At 50.6% G+C, this 12,360-nt stretch overlaps 1 long non-coding RNA gene across 1 annotated transcript in view; it reads right to left on the bottom strand.

The window, feature by feature from the left end:
* Positions 1-260: 260 nt before the first annotated feature.
* The window catches only part of LOC142309768 (uncharacterized), a 46,389-nt gene continuing 34,289 nt past the window's right edge, over positions 261-12,360 (bottom strand). The window contains exon 5 of the long non-coding RNA XR_012753991.1: positions 261-287. This is a non-coding gene — a long non-coding RNA (uncharacterized LOC142309768). The remainder of the gene's footprint in view (positions 288-12,360) is intronic.

Here is a 12,360-nt window from a genome sequence, read left to right on the forward strand (position 1 = left end):
AAAATTAAAATGTTAATTGTATACATTTTTCTGCTCTGGATTCCTGAGGTGACAGATGTCCCTGTGTATTATTGGTCAGAGGATCTGTTTAGCTTATACAGTGTCTCAGTATATACATTAACCTTGACAACGCCGACAAGTTCCGTTTTTGCATTTTCAATTTTTCCTCCACTTTTTCCCAGAGCCATAACATGTTTATTTTTCTGTCTTCATAGACATATGATGGGGTTTTTTTCAGCGTTGAGTTGTACTTTTGAATGGCTCCATTCATTTTACTACATAGTTTACTAAAAAAATGAGAAAAAAAATAAGATAAATATTCCAATTGCGGTGACATACAAAAACATAATTCTGACATTGGTTTTTGGGGATTGTTTTAACGGAATATACTGTATGGTAAAATGTCCTGGCAATATGATTCTCCTTATCAGTCCCATTACGGTGATACCAAACATGCCAATTTGTGGAATTTGGTGATACCATATGAGTATTTTTCTAATTTTTCTTAGCATCTTTATTTTTAACCCATTCACGCCTTGCTAGTTTTCATTTTTATGACCAGGCCATTTTTTTCGTGACACGTTTTACGTCATGTTAGTGGTAAATTAAGGATGATATTTGTTTATTTGAGAAAATATTTGGTGAAAATTTAGTAGTTTTTCAAAATTTTTATTTTTATGCCCTTAAGCCAGAGAGTTCTGTGACACAAAATAGTGAATAAACATTTCCCACATGTCTACTTTACATCAACACAATATTTCAAACATTATATTTTTGTTAGGAAGTTGGAGGGGTTAAAAGTTTGAGCAATTTTTCGTTTCTCCAAGAAAATTAACAAAAATATTTTTTAGTGCCAGATCACATTTGAAGTGACTTTAAAAATACCCCAAACTGACACCATTTCCCAAACCGCACCCGTCAAACTGCTCAAATCCACATTCAAGACATTTATTAACCCTGTAGGTGTTTCCGAGGAAATAAGGCAATGTCGAAGGCAAAAAAATGAAAATTTTACTTTTTCCCACAAAAATGTTACTTTAGCCTCAAGTTTTCCATTTTTACAAGGGTAACAGGAGAAAATGCCCTGACCCCTTCCCAACATTGCCCATACTGGGTACATCCTGATGGTCAGTGTGTTCCCAACCAAGAACATACCCAGTAAGCCCTGGCAATTGTGGGAGCACGGGAAATGTGGCCATGAGATCGCTGCCGGAGACTCTGCTTATGCAACAGCCAAGCCCCGGCTCTTACAGCCAGGGACGGTCTCAATTGTGTTTAACCTTCTAAATGCTGCAATTGCTATCGGGCTGGTTCGAGGGATTATGTTCCCTCTCCCCTCCGATTGGAACCTCCACAAAGTGATAGTGAAGGCCTAATTGTTGCTATGGTGCTTGAGGTCGTCATGACGACCTCCGGGTTACCAAAGCACAGAAAGCCTTTGGGATAATACCAGGAGCATGATCCCAGATGTCTGTCAGTGCTGCACAGAGTATAATATATTGCAAAGCGGGGGTATTTCAATACATTATACATGCGATCAATGCAATAAAAATTAATGTCTCATATAGGGACTAAGTAAAAAAAAAACAAACAAAAAAAACAAACGTTAAAAAAAGTAAAAAAACTAAATCAGAAAGTAAACAACAAAAAAAGACATTATACCAATAGGTATGTATATTAAAAAAAAACAAACAAAACACATTTGGTATTGCAGTGTCTGTAACAACCAGATCTATGAACCTGTCAGAAGAGTTAATGTCGCGGGCGGAGGAGGGGACGCTGCGCTCTCCCACTGCTCGGGTCCGGCCGCTGCTGCTGCGGCTGCTGCTGCTCGGTGGTGGCTCGAGCGGTGGGCCGGATCCCAGGGACTCGAGCGGCGCTCCTCGCCCGTGAGTGAAAAGGGTGGGGATTGATTGTGGGGATTTGGTTATTGTCCGTGACGCCACCCACGGTTGTGGTGAGTTTGGTGACACCACCGCTGCTCTGAACGGGGATCCCGGGAGCGATGACAGGGAGCAGCCTGGATGTTAGTTCTCCCCTCCGTGGGTAGGGGGGTTGGTAGTCCCGGGGCCCGGTGATGGGGTAGGGATGGATGGCAGGCGGGTTACGGGGCCTGGCGAGGTGCAGGGTCGCGGGGGCAGCGCTGTGCCGCACGGCACGGTGGTACTCACTCAGCCAATGATGAGGACACAGTTCTCGGTAAAACACACGGCTGTATGGATGGGTCCCACAGATGGCTGCGGTGTTTCTCCTCCCGGCAGGTTGATGGTGACTGCCTTTCCCTGCACCTGTGTAACGTGTACGGTTCCAATGGGTTCCCACCGGTAACCCGCTCCCCAGCTTGGATGGATGCTGAGGGAGCCCCTTTTGCCCGCAGGCTCTGGCCTTTAGCCTTGGCGGTGACTGTGTTTCCCTCTCTCGGTTGGACTGTTGCCTTCTGTCAGGACTTGGCTGCTGGGAAACCCAGGAGGTTCCCTTCGCTAACGGATTTGGCAAATTCGCGGCGACTCCTAGCCTTGCCGGGGTCCGTAAGCCCCTGCCGGATGGTGCTGGCTTCTCTTTGCATACCGGTCCGGTAACGCCGGGCCACCGCCCATCCACGGTCCTTACGGCTGGCTCCAATAGGCCTCTCCTGCAGACGGTCACCACCGTCTGCCAACCTTGCTGATCCGTCCGGGCCACACACCCGGACCAACTTCAGGCTTCTCTAATGCCACTTCCCTCCTTCCACTTTCACTTCCAACACTAATCTCTCTCTGCCCTACTTTTCCCGCCTCCAGGACTGTGAACTCCTCGGTGGGCGGGGCCAACCGCCTGGCCCACCCCCTGGTGTGGACATCAGCCCCTGGAGGAAGGCAACAAGGGTTTTTGTCTGACTTCGGTGTACCTGACCGGTAGTGTGGGATGTGTTGGTGTTGTTCTGTGACGACCTGGCTTGTCCAGGGCGCCACATTCCCCCTTAGTAAAATGCAGACCGTCCGCGGGCTGCCCGTCCATCACCGGTTTTATTTCCACAAACTGGAAAAGATAAAACGGTAAACATATTACAAGTATAATAACATCTTCCCACATCGGGAGGTACTCTTACTTAAACGTTGCTAACGGTGTTTGCTTCCTCTCTCTCCCACCCAAGCAACCTGGCCCTGATGCTGCCCCTAAGCAAACAGGCAGCATCCCTTGACCCCAGTCCAGCACAAGTTACCCGAGCGGGTTCTGTCCTTTTCAGGGGACCCACGTCCATGGGGAACCCCTGAAATCCCCAGAGGATCGCCACCGGTTCCGGTGGTGGCTGGGCCCCAGCCTGCTCCACTGCGGGCCCTTCCTCCAATCTGCCTCTCCGGAGGCGGTAATGGTTTAGCCATAAAAACCATCATTTTTATTTACAGACCACAAGTTCGTGGTTGCCCTGCCAGTTTTTGGGCTTGTCCGTAGTAGTTACTACGCAGTGGTTTGTAAGGGGTCCCAACGGGGACCAGTTGCCGGCAACGACAGGCTTCAATCAGGTGAATCTTCGGTTAATCATTCACTTATTCATTTTCAACTTTTAAACGGTACTTTCAACACATACAGACACAATTTCCCCCCCCCTTTAAAGAGTAGTTTCCCTGTACCTAAGTGGGGGTCTACCTAAGTTAGGACGAGTGAACCTTCGGGGTCCGGTGTCAGTGGTGACAGGCAGTGGGGCAGAGGGAACAATCAGTTCCTCTTCCCTGCTATCGTGTGGGGCAGGCGGAGGCATAGGGGAGCTGGGTACAGGTTCATCCCTGGGCACTGGCTCATGGTTGACCACTTCCATCACTTCCTCATCCACGGGTTGTGGGAACAGTATCACTGGAAGAATCACCGCGCCATTCTGTGTAGGCCAGTCTGCTGGAAAGTCACCCATTATGGTGTGGATTACCTCTTTTGCCTTCTCCGCCGGTCTAGGAACCGGAGCTTCAGCCGCTGCCCTCAATGCTGGTGGGCACCTCTTTAGATGGTCCCGGGAAACCGTGGCCAAAGTGCCCCCTTGGTCACGACTGATCTGGTAGGCCTTCCCATCTTCCCATCCTGTGGGCTGTATGACATATGGGGTTTGCTCCCATTGATCATCCAGCTTGTGGGTCCTCCTCTTTCGCTTCAGCACTACATCTCCAGGCTGGAAAGGGCCAGCAGACTCCTTCTGGTTGAAGCGCTGCTCCTGTTGTTACCGACTCCGACTCAAGTTCTTCTCAACATACTCCTGAATTTGTCGATACTGCACCCTCCGCTGAGTGTCCCATTCAGCTGTCGAAGGGAGTGCTTCTGGGGCTTCCAATCCCATGTCCAGATCCACCGGTAGCCGGGGTGCATTTCGTTGAGCTGGAAGGGATATTGTTGTACATATCGACCAAGTCAGGTAGCTACTCCGGCCACAGGTTCCGCTCTTCTAGCGGCAACGTCTTGAGGAGGCCCAGGACCAGGTGGTTCATCTTTTCACACATGCCGTTGGTTTGGGCATGGTAAGGCGTGATCCGGATTTTCTTGCAGCCGTACAACTGACAAAATTCATGGAATACCTCCGCTTCAAAGGCCGGGCCTTGGTCAGTAAGCACCTTCTCAGGGTATCCTTGTGGTCGGCAGAAATAAGCCTGGAACGCTCTAGCAGCGGTACGGCCAGTTAGGTCTTTGACTGGGACAACCACCATGAACCTTGAATAGTGGTCTACAATGGTTAGAGCGTAGGTGTACCCACTTCGGCTGGGGGTGAGCTTTGCATGGACCAGATCAACCAGCTCCAGCGGTTGATGTGTAACGATCGGGTGTAGGGGCACCTTCTGGCTGGCCTCATCCTTCCTTCTCAGCGTGCAAGGGCCACACTCTCGGCGCCAGGCCTCTACAGATTCCCGCATTCCACTCCAATAGAACCGCTCTCTCAACAGCATCTCTAGTTTCTCCCATCCGAAGTGTAGAGCACCATCATGGTATGCTTGCAGGACGGTGGGCACGTTAGCTTGGGGAATCACCAACTGGCGGATCTTCTCATGAGTCTTCGGGTTAATCACCTCACGGTACAACTTCCCCTGGTGTAGATACAGCCGGGTCCGTTCTCGCCACAGGCGTTGGGCTTCGGCTGGGGCGGCAGGGTCTATCCCAGCAGCGCCTTGTTCCACCAAGATCTTGACTAGGCGGATAGCGGGTGCCTAGTCCTGGGCTTCTTGCCACTCCTGGCTGGGCAGCGGGTCCAGGTTTACCCGTTGTTGATGGACATGCACCTTCTCAGTCGGTGGTTGATGAAATGCGGGCAACTCAATCTCTTCGAGGTCGTCATCCTCGGGCCTTTCTTCCAACAGGTGGGGCATCCGAGAGAGTGCATCAGCATTAACGTTGGCACGGCCGGCCCTGTACTTGATGGTGAAATCGTAGTTGGCTAGCCTAGCCACCCACCGCTGTTCCAACGCGCCCAGCTTGGCTGTGTCCAGGTGGGTCAGCGACTTATTATCCGTGAAAGCGGTAAACTTAGCCGCTGCCAGGTAATGGCGGAACCGCTCGGTGATAGCCCACACCAGTGCCAGGAGTTCAAGCTTGAAAGAGCTGTAGTTCTCGGGGTTCCTCTCAGTCGGTCGAAGCCTTTGGCTAGCATAAACAATCACTTTTTCTCTTCCGTCTTGGACCTGGGATAAAACTGCCCCCAAGCCTACATTACTGGCATCGGTGTAGAGGATGAAGGGGTGGTTGTAATCAGGGTATGCTAGGATTTCTTCTCCGGTCAGGGCCGCTCTCAGCTGATGGAAGGATTCCTCATGCCTTTCTTCCCACACCAATGGGGCTCCTAGGGGTCTACCACCTTTGGTCTGTCCCACGAGGAGGTCTTGCATGGGGGCGGCCATCTTCGTGTACCCCTTGATGAAGCGACGGTAATACCCCACTAGGCCTAGGAACTGCCTCACCTCTCTCACCGTGGTCGGCCTCGGCCAGTCCTGGATGGTGGAGATTTTCTCAGGGTCAGGGGCGACACCCTCTGCACTGACCACATGCCCTAGGTACTGCACTCTGGGTTTCAGCAGATGACACTTTGAGGGCTTCAACTTCATCCCATATTTGGCAAGGGACGCGAACATCTCGGCTAGGTGCTCCAGGTGGGCTTCATATGTCTGGGAGTACACAATCACATCATCCAGGTACAGCAGGACGGTCTCAAAATTTAGATGCCCCAGACAGCATTCCATCAGCCGTTGGAAGGTTCCAGGGGCATTGCACAGCCCGAACGGCATGCTATTAAACTCACAGAGTCCCATAGGGGTGGCAAATGCAGTCTTCTCTCGGTCTTCTGGCGCCACAGGCACCTGCCAGTACCCACTGGTGAGGTCAAGGGTGGAAAAATAGTTAGCGGTTCTCAGCGCAGCCAGAGATTCCTCAATGCGGGGCAGAGGGTAAGCATCCTTATGCGTTATCTGGTTAATTTTCCGGTAATCCACACACATCCGCATGGTGCCATCCTTCTTCTTAACCAGTACCAACAGGGCAGCCCAGGGACTACAGCTGTCCCTAATAACCCCTGCCTCCTTCATGTTCCTCAACATGTCCTTGGCACATTGGTAGTGTGCAGGGCGAATAGGCCTGTACCTCTCTTTGATAGGGGGGTGCTCACCGGTGGGGATATGGTGTTGGACCCCTTTAATCTGCCCAAAGTCTAGGGGATGTTTGCTGCTAAAAACTCGCTCATACTCCCGTACCACCCGGTATACCCCTTCTTTGTGATGTGTAGGAGTATCGTCAGTGCCTACATGTAGCTGTCGGCACCACTCGTCTAACTCCCCTTGGGATGGGTGAGTGCTGGCAGTAGGTGGTGAGGTTGGGGGAACGGCCTCGCTGATGGTGTGGGGATCCAGAGTGAACAACTTTGCAAGGGTAGCGTACCGGGGAAGCCTGACTTCTTCCTCCCCGCAGTTCAGCACCCTTACGGGCACTCTCCCCTTCTTTACATCTACCACCCTTCGGGCGGCCATTACTGTCGGCCAGTGTTCAGAGGGCATGGGCTCTATCATGGCGGGGTAGTCACGCCCCTGGGGCCCTACCGCTGCCCTACAGCAAATCATCATCTCGCTCCTGGGAGGTACAATCAAAGGGGCAACATCCATCACTCTCACCCCGCCAATCTCTCCTCCTGTCGAGTTCACATGTTGGCGGTACATCAGGGCTCGGATCTCACGCTGCACAGCTCTCTGTCGGCTCCCCGCCGCCGTGGCGGCCAGCTGCTGCAGTAGGGTCAGCACATCACTCATACAGTGCTCAATACGTTAGTCCCTAGCACTACCTTCGGGTTATGATCACTGGGTTCATTCATTATTACAATCATACCCTGGTGTTGCAGTTCAGCTCGTCCCACAGTCATGGCCACTTGCTTGTACCCCACTTGGGTCAATGGGAGTCCATCGGCAGCAATCAGTGTCATACTGGCATCTGGGGGAGCCAGTTCGTCTTTTCCCCAATACCGTTGATACAGTGTGTATGGTATGGTGGTTACCTGTGATCCAGTGTCCAGGAGAGCCATCACCGGTATGCCATCCACAGCCACGGGGATGATGGGCCGGGCCCCGATGTACCGGTCCCGCCAGTCTGGGGGCCATGGGGTTCTACTCCTGAGGATTGGCCCGTGCCTCCAGGGGTTGCTCGTTTAACGGACACCGTCGGGAGTAGTGGCCGGGTTTGCTGCACCTGTAACAGATTGGGGGTCCATACCGTGAGTCATTGGCCCTTCGCCGCTGCATCCAGGGGACGTCCTCAGGGCTGTCGACGAGCTGCATCTTCACCGGGGCCTGGGATCTGGTCAGAGGCTGGAGTGCGGCGAGGATCTTAGCGAGGTCCCCAGCCATGCGGCGAACCTGAGCAGCGAGTTCTTCCATCGTTCCGCTTGGGGCTGCAGGCACTGGAGGTGCTGGTGGGGTAGGGGCCACCACGACGGGAGCAGTCTCAACCGGCCAAGGGGCTGGCTCAGGGGCTTCAGCTGCGGGGGGTTGCAGAGCTTTGATGGCCCGTTCCTTTAATACGGCAAAGTCCACATCAGGGTGTTCTAGAGCCCACAGCCGAAGTTGTTTGCGGTCCTCTGAGGACCTCATCCCCTGCACAAACTGCTCACTTAACATTTTGATACTGTCCGCACTGTTGATGGTGTCCACCCGCTTCAGTGTGCGGAGTGAGGTTTGCAGGCGCAAGGCATAGTCCCGAATGCTATCTGCGGGCCGTTGCCGGCATTGATAGAACTGCATCCGCAACTCTGCCTCGGTACGGGTCTCAAAGACGGTCTGCAACTTCTCAAAGATGGTGGCTACAGAGGCCCGGTCCCCCTCAGCCCAGGTCTCTGCCTCTTGCTCAGCCGCGCGGTTAGCTGCCCAAGCACTAGCGCTGCACGTCAGGGGGTACAGCTCTAGTAGCGGACTAAGCTTTTTCCGGAAAACCTGCAAGGCATCAGGTTTCCCATCGTACTGCGGTAGCCAGGCAGCTCCGGGCACATAGGGCAGAGAGAACGGCATCACCTGAGCGAGAGCTGGGGCCGCGGCGCCCCCCGCCAGCGCGGCCGGGACCTGTGCAGGCCCATTCCCATCTACGGGTGCTCCCACGACTGCGTCCGCCGCTCCTCCAGCGGCTTCGTCGGGCGCAGACATCTTGTTTCCGTCCTCCTTAGTCTCTTTCTGGCTCCTCCTCTACAGGGGCGGGGTTTTGGCCTTCGCGCCTCCACGCTCGAGGAGACGCTCGAGCAGGAATTTTTTGCGCCCAAGATGGCGGCTTCTCCAAATTTTCGGCCGGACACCTCCGGCGGTCACAAGGCGCACCTCTACCAGACGGCAGAGCGGTAAGATCCTGTTCGTGACGCCAAGTTGTCGCGGGCGGAGGAGGGGACGCTGCGCTCTCCCACTGCTCGGGTCCGGCCGCTGCTGCTGCAGCTGCAGCTGCTCGGTGGTGGCTCGAGCGGTGGGCCAGATCCCGGGGACTCGAGCGGCGCTCCTCGCCCATGAGTGAAAATGGTGGGGATTGATTGTGGGGATTTGGTTATTGTCCGTGACGCCACCCACGGTTGTAGTGAGTTTGGTGACACCACCGCTGCTCTGAACGGGGATCCCGGGAGCGATGACAGGGAGCAGCCTAGATGTTAGTTCTCCCCTCCGTGGGTAGGGGGGTTGGTAGTCCCGGGGCCCGGTGATGGGGTAGGGATGGATGGCAGGCGGGTTACGGGGCCTGGCGAGGTGCAGGGTTGCGGGGGCAGCGCTGTGCCGCACGGCACGGTGGTACTCACTCAGTCAATGATGAGGACACAGTTCTCGGTAAAACACACGGCTGGATGGACGGGTCCAACAGACGGCTGCGGTGTTTCTCCTCCCGGCAGGTTGATAGTGACTGCCTTTCCCTGCACCTGTGTAACGTGTACGGTTCCAATGGGTTCCCACTGGTAACCCGCTCCCCAGCTTGGATGGATGCTGAGGGAGCCCCTTTTGCCCGCAGGCTCTGGCCCTGGGAACTTTAGCCTTGGCGGTGACTGTGTTTCCCTCTCTCGGTTGGACTGTTGCCTTCTGTCGGGACTTGGCTGCTGGGAAACCCAGGAGGTTCCCTTCGCTAACAGATTTGGCAAATTCACAGCGACTCCTAGCCTTGCCGGGGTCCGTAAGCCCCTGCCGGATGGTGCTGGCTTCTCTTTGCGTACCGGTCCGGTACCGCCGGGCCACCGCCCGTCCACGGTCCTTATGGCTGGCTCCAATAGGCCTCTCCTGCAGACGGTCACCACCATCTGCCAACCTTGCTGATCCGTCCGGGCCACACACCTGGACCAACTTCAGGCTTCTCTACTGCCACTTCCCTCCTTCCACTTTCACTTCCAACACTAATCTCTCTCTCTGCCCTACTTTTCCCGCCTCCAGGACTGTGAACTCCTCGGTGGGCGGGGCCAACCGCCTGGCCCACCCCCTGGTGTGGACATCAGCCCCTGGAAAAAGGCAACAAGGGTTTTTGTCTGACTTCGGTGTGCCTGACCGGGAGTGTGGGGTGTGTTGGTGTTGTTCTGTGACGACCTGGCTTGTCCAGGGCGCCACATTAACACCTTCAGTGAGCAACGTATAAAATAAAAAAAGTAGCAACAACTACTTTTTCATCATACAGCTGACAAAAAAAAGTGGAATAGAAAATGATCAAAAAGCCATATGTAATTAAAAATGGTATCAATGAGAACGTCATCTTGTCCTGCAGAATAAAACAAACCACCTGATCTCTGTCAGAGAAACCTTAAAAAAGCTATAGCCCTGAAAATACAGCAATGCAAAAACAGCTTTGATCTATTAAATTGTTTTTATGGTGTAAAAGTGGCAAACCATAAAAAAAACCCCCATAAATGTGGTATCGCTGTATTGCTACTGATTTGAAGAATAAAGCTGCCTTATCGCTTTTATGATATGGTGAACGGCGTAAAAAAAAACCAAAACAAACAAACAATGCCTTAATTGCTGTTTATTTTTGATTTTGTCTCACAAAAAAAAAAAATCAGACTAGAAAGCGGTGAAAAATTATTATATGGCCCAAAATGGTTGCAAGAAAAACTCCAACTCATCCAGCAAAAATTAAGCTCTCACATGACTCTGGAAAATAAAAAACTATAGCCTGCAAAATTCAGTGATGCAAAAAAGCTTTATTTTGTAAAAAAGCTTTTAGTGTGATAATAGCCAAATCTGAAAAAACTATATAACTTTGGCATCGCTATAATCATACTGACCTAAGGAATAAAGCTGCCTAATGACTTATACCGCCTGGTGTAAGTAAAAACAATAAATAAAGCCAATTCTTCAACTGATGTTGATTTGTTCATTATGCCTCACAAAGATGGCAGTATGGCACGGCTGACATTTATCCTGCGCTCCACACTGAGCGCTTACACCAGTGATTATGTGTAAATCTCTGACAAACGTGATTTAGATAAAATTCCCAATGGAATTCCCTAGATTTATTGATCATGTTTGTTCAACCCATTTGAGTAATCCAGATTGTTTAATGTTTGCTGGTATTTACAGTTTTTATTTCCCAGATAGGCGACAATACAAACAAAATTCTCTTACAAAAAGAAGCACGTAGGATAACTGAACTGAAGGCACCTTAGGCTTGAATGAAGAAAAAGAAAAAAAAGAACTTTCAGTATTATTGTGAACAAATTTAAATCTATGTTTTGTCAACTATCGTTCCTAGGTCCATCGATTTATTTTATTTTCTCAGATGATATTGTCATATCTATATATTTCCATGCTTGAATTATGTATTTTGTTGTTTTTAACTTTGATTTTTGGAATTTCTGCATTTCTTTTCGCTGTAATTATTACTATCCACTGTACTCACCATTAAGGATGTGAGGTGTATTAGTGACGTTTGGACCCGTAGAAGCGCTAGGAGCGAAACGGCAGTAGTCGTCCTTGCTTTCCGCATCCTCCCTTTATTTCATATGGGTGAAAAAAAAAACAAACAAAGGACTGTTTCTTTGCCTTGGGTGAGTGCCTTCCTCCTTTCTATAATTTCTTGAACTTGTTGTCCATCTCACTTTTGGTTGGCACCCCATTTTCCGGTCCTAGCTCTCTACTCCAGCTAGTTGCTATTGCTGGAGAAAAAAAAAAGGAAAAAAAAAAAAGGGGGCTCTCGTTAGGACTGTGGTGCTGGACTTTCTGCTTGCTGTGGTATTGTCACATTTAGACAGCGAGATGCAAGGCGTTAACAGGCATGAGTGGAACACAGATCCACTTGTGCATGATAACAGCACATATCAGCTGTTTAAATCAGCTGACATGTGTATGGGTTGCTGCCGGCAGCAACCAGCGGCGATTAACCTATCACAATCCATGACGCACTTAATACGTCATGTGTCATGAAGAGGTTAAGGATCCTGATATAGCCCCCCAAAAAAAAAAAATCCTACTTTGGTGCAATAAAACGTTTTGTGGAGAAACATTATGGCAAAATTATATAATTTAGTATTTTTGGTAGAGAAAGTTAAAAATCTGCCATGAGGAGGAGATTGGCAGAAGAAAGTGCTGCTAAGGGAAGCATATTGGAAAGGTAAAGTAGACACAAAATATCCAAAAAAAATGAACTGAGTGATACATTATTTACATATTAATGGTTTAGTTTTGGTATATTTTTGCTGTAATATGATGTATAAAGTAATGATTATTGTACATATATACACATACACCATGATTGGCTGATACTTGTTTTTAGCCCCTTCACCCCCAGATGATATTTTGGGTTTTTTTTTGCTCTCCTTCTTCAGAAAGCCGGAACTTATTTTTCCCTCAATTTTGCCATATGAGGGCTTGTGTTTTTGCGGCACGAGTTTTACTTTTAAATGTAACCATAACTTTTACCATCTAGTGT

Source organism: Anomaloglossus baeobatrachus, chromosome 5 (assembly GCF_048569485.1).
Source record: "Anomaloglossus baeobatrachus isolate aAnoBae1 chromosome 5, aAnoBae1.hap1, whole genome shotgun sequence".
Taxonomy (NCBI): Eukaryota; Metazoa; Chordata; class Amphibia; order Anura; family Aromobatidae; genus Anomaloglossus; species Anomaloglossus baeobatrachus.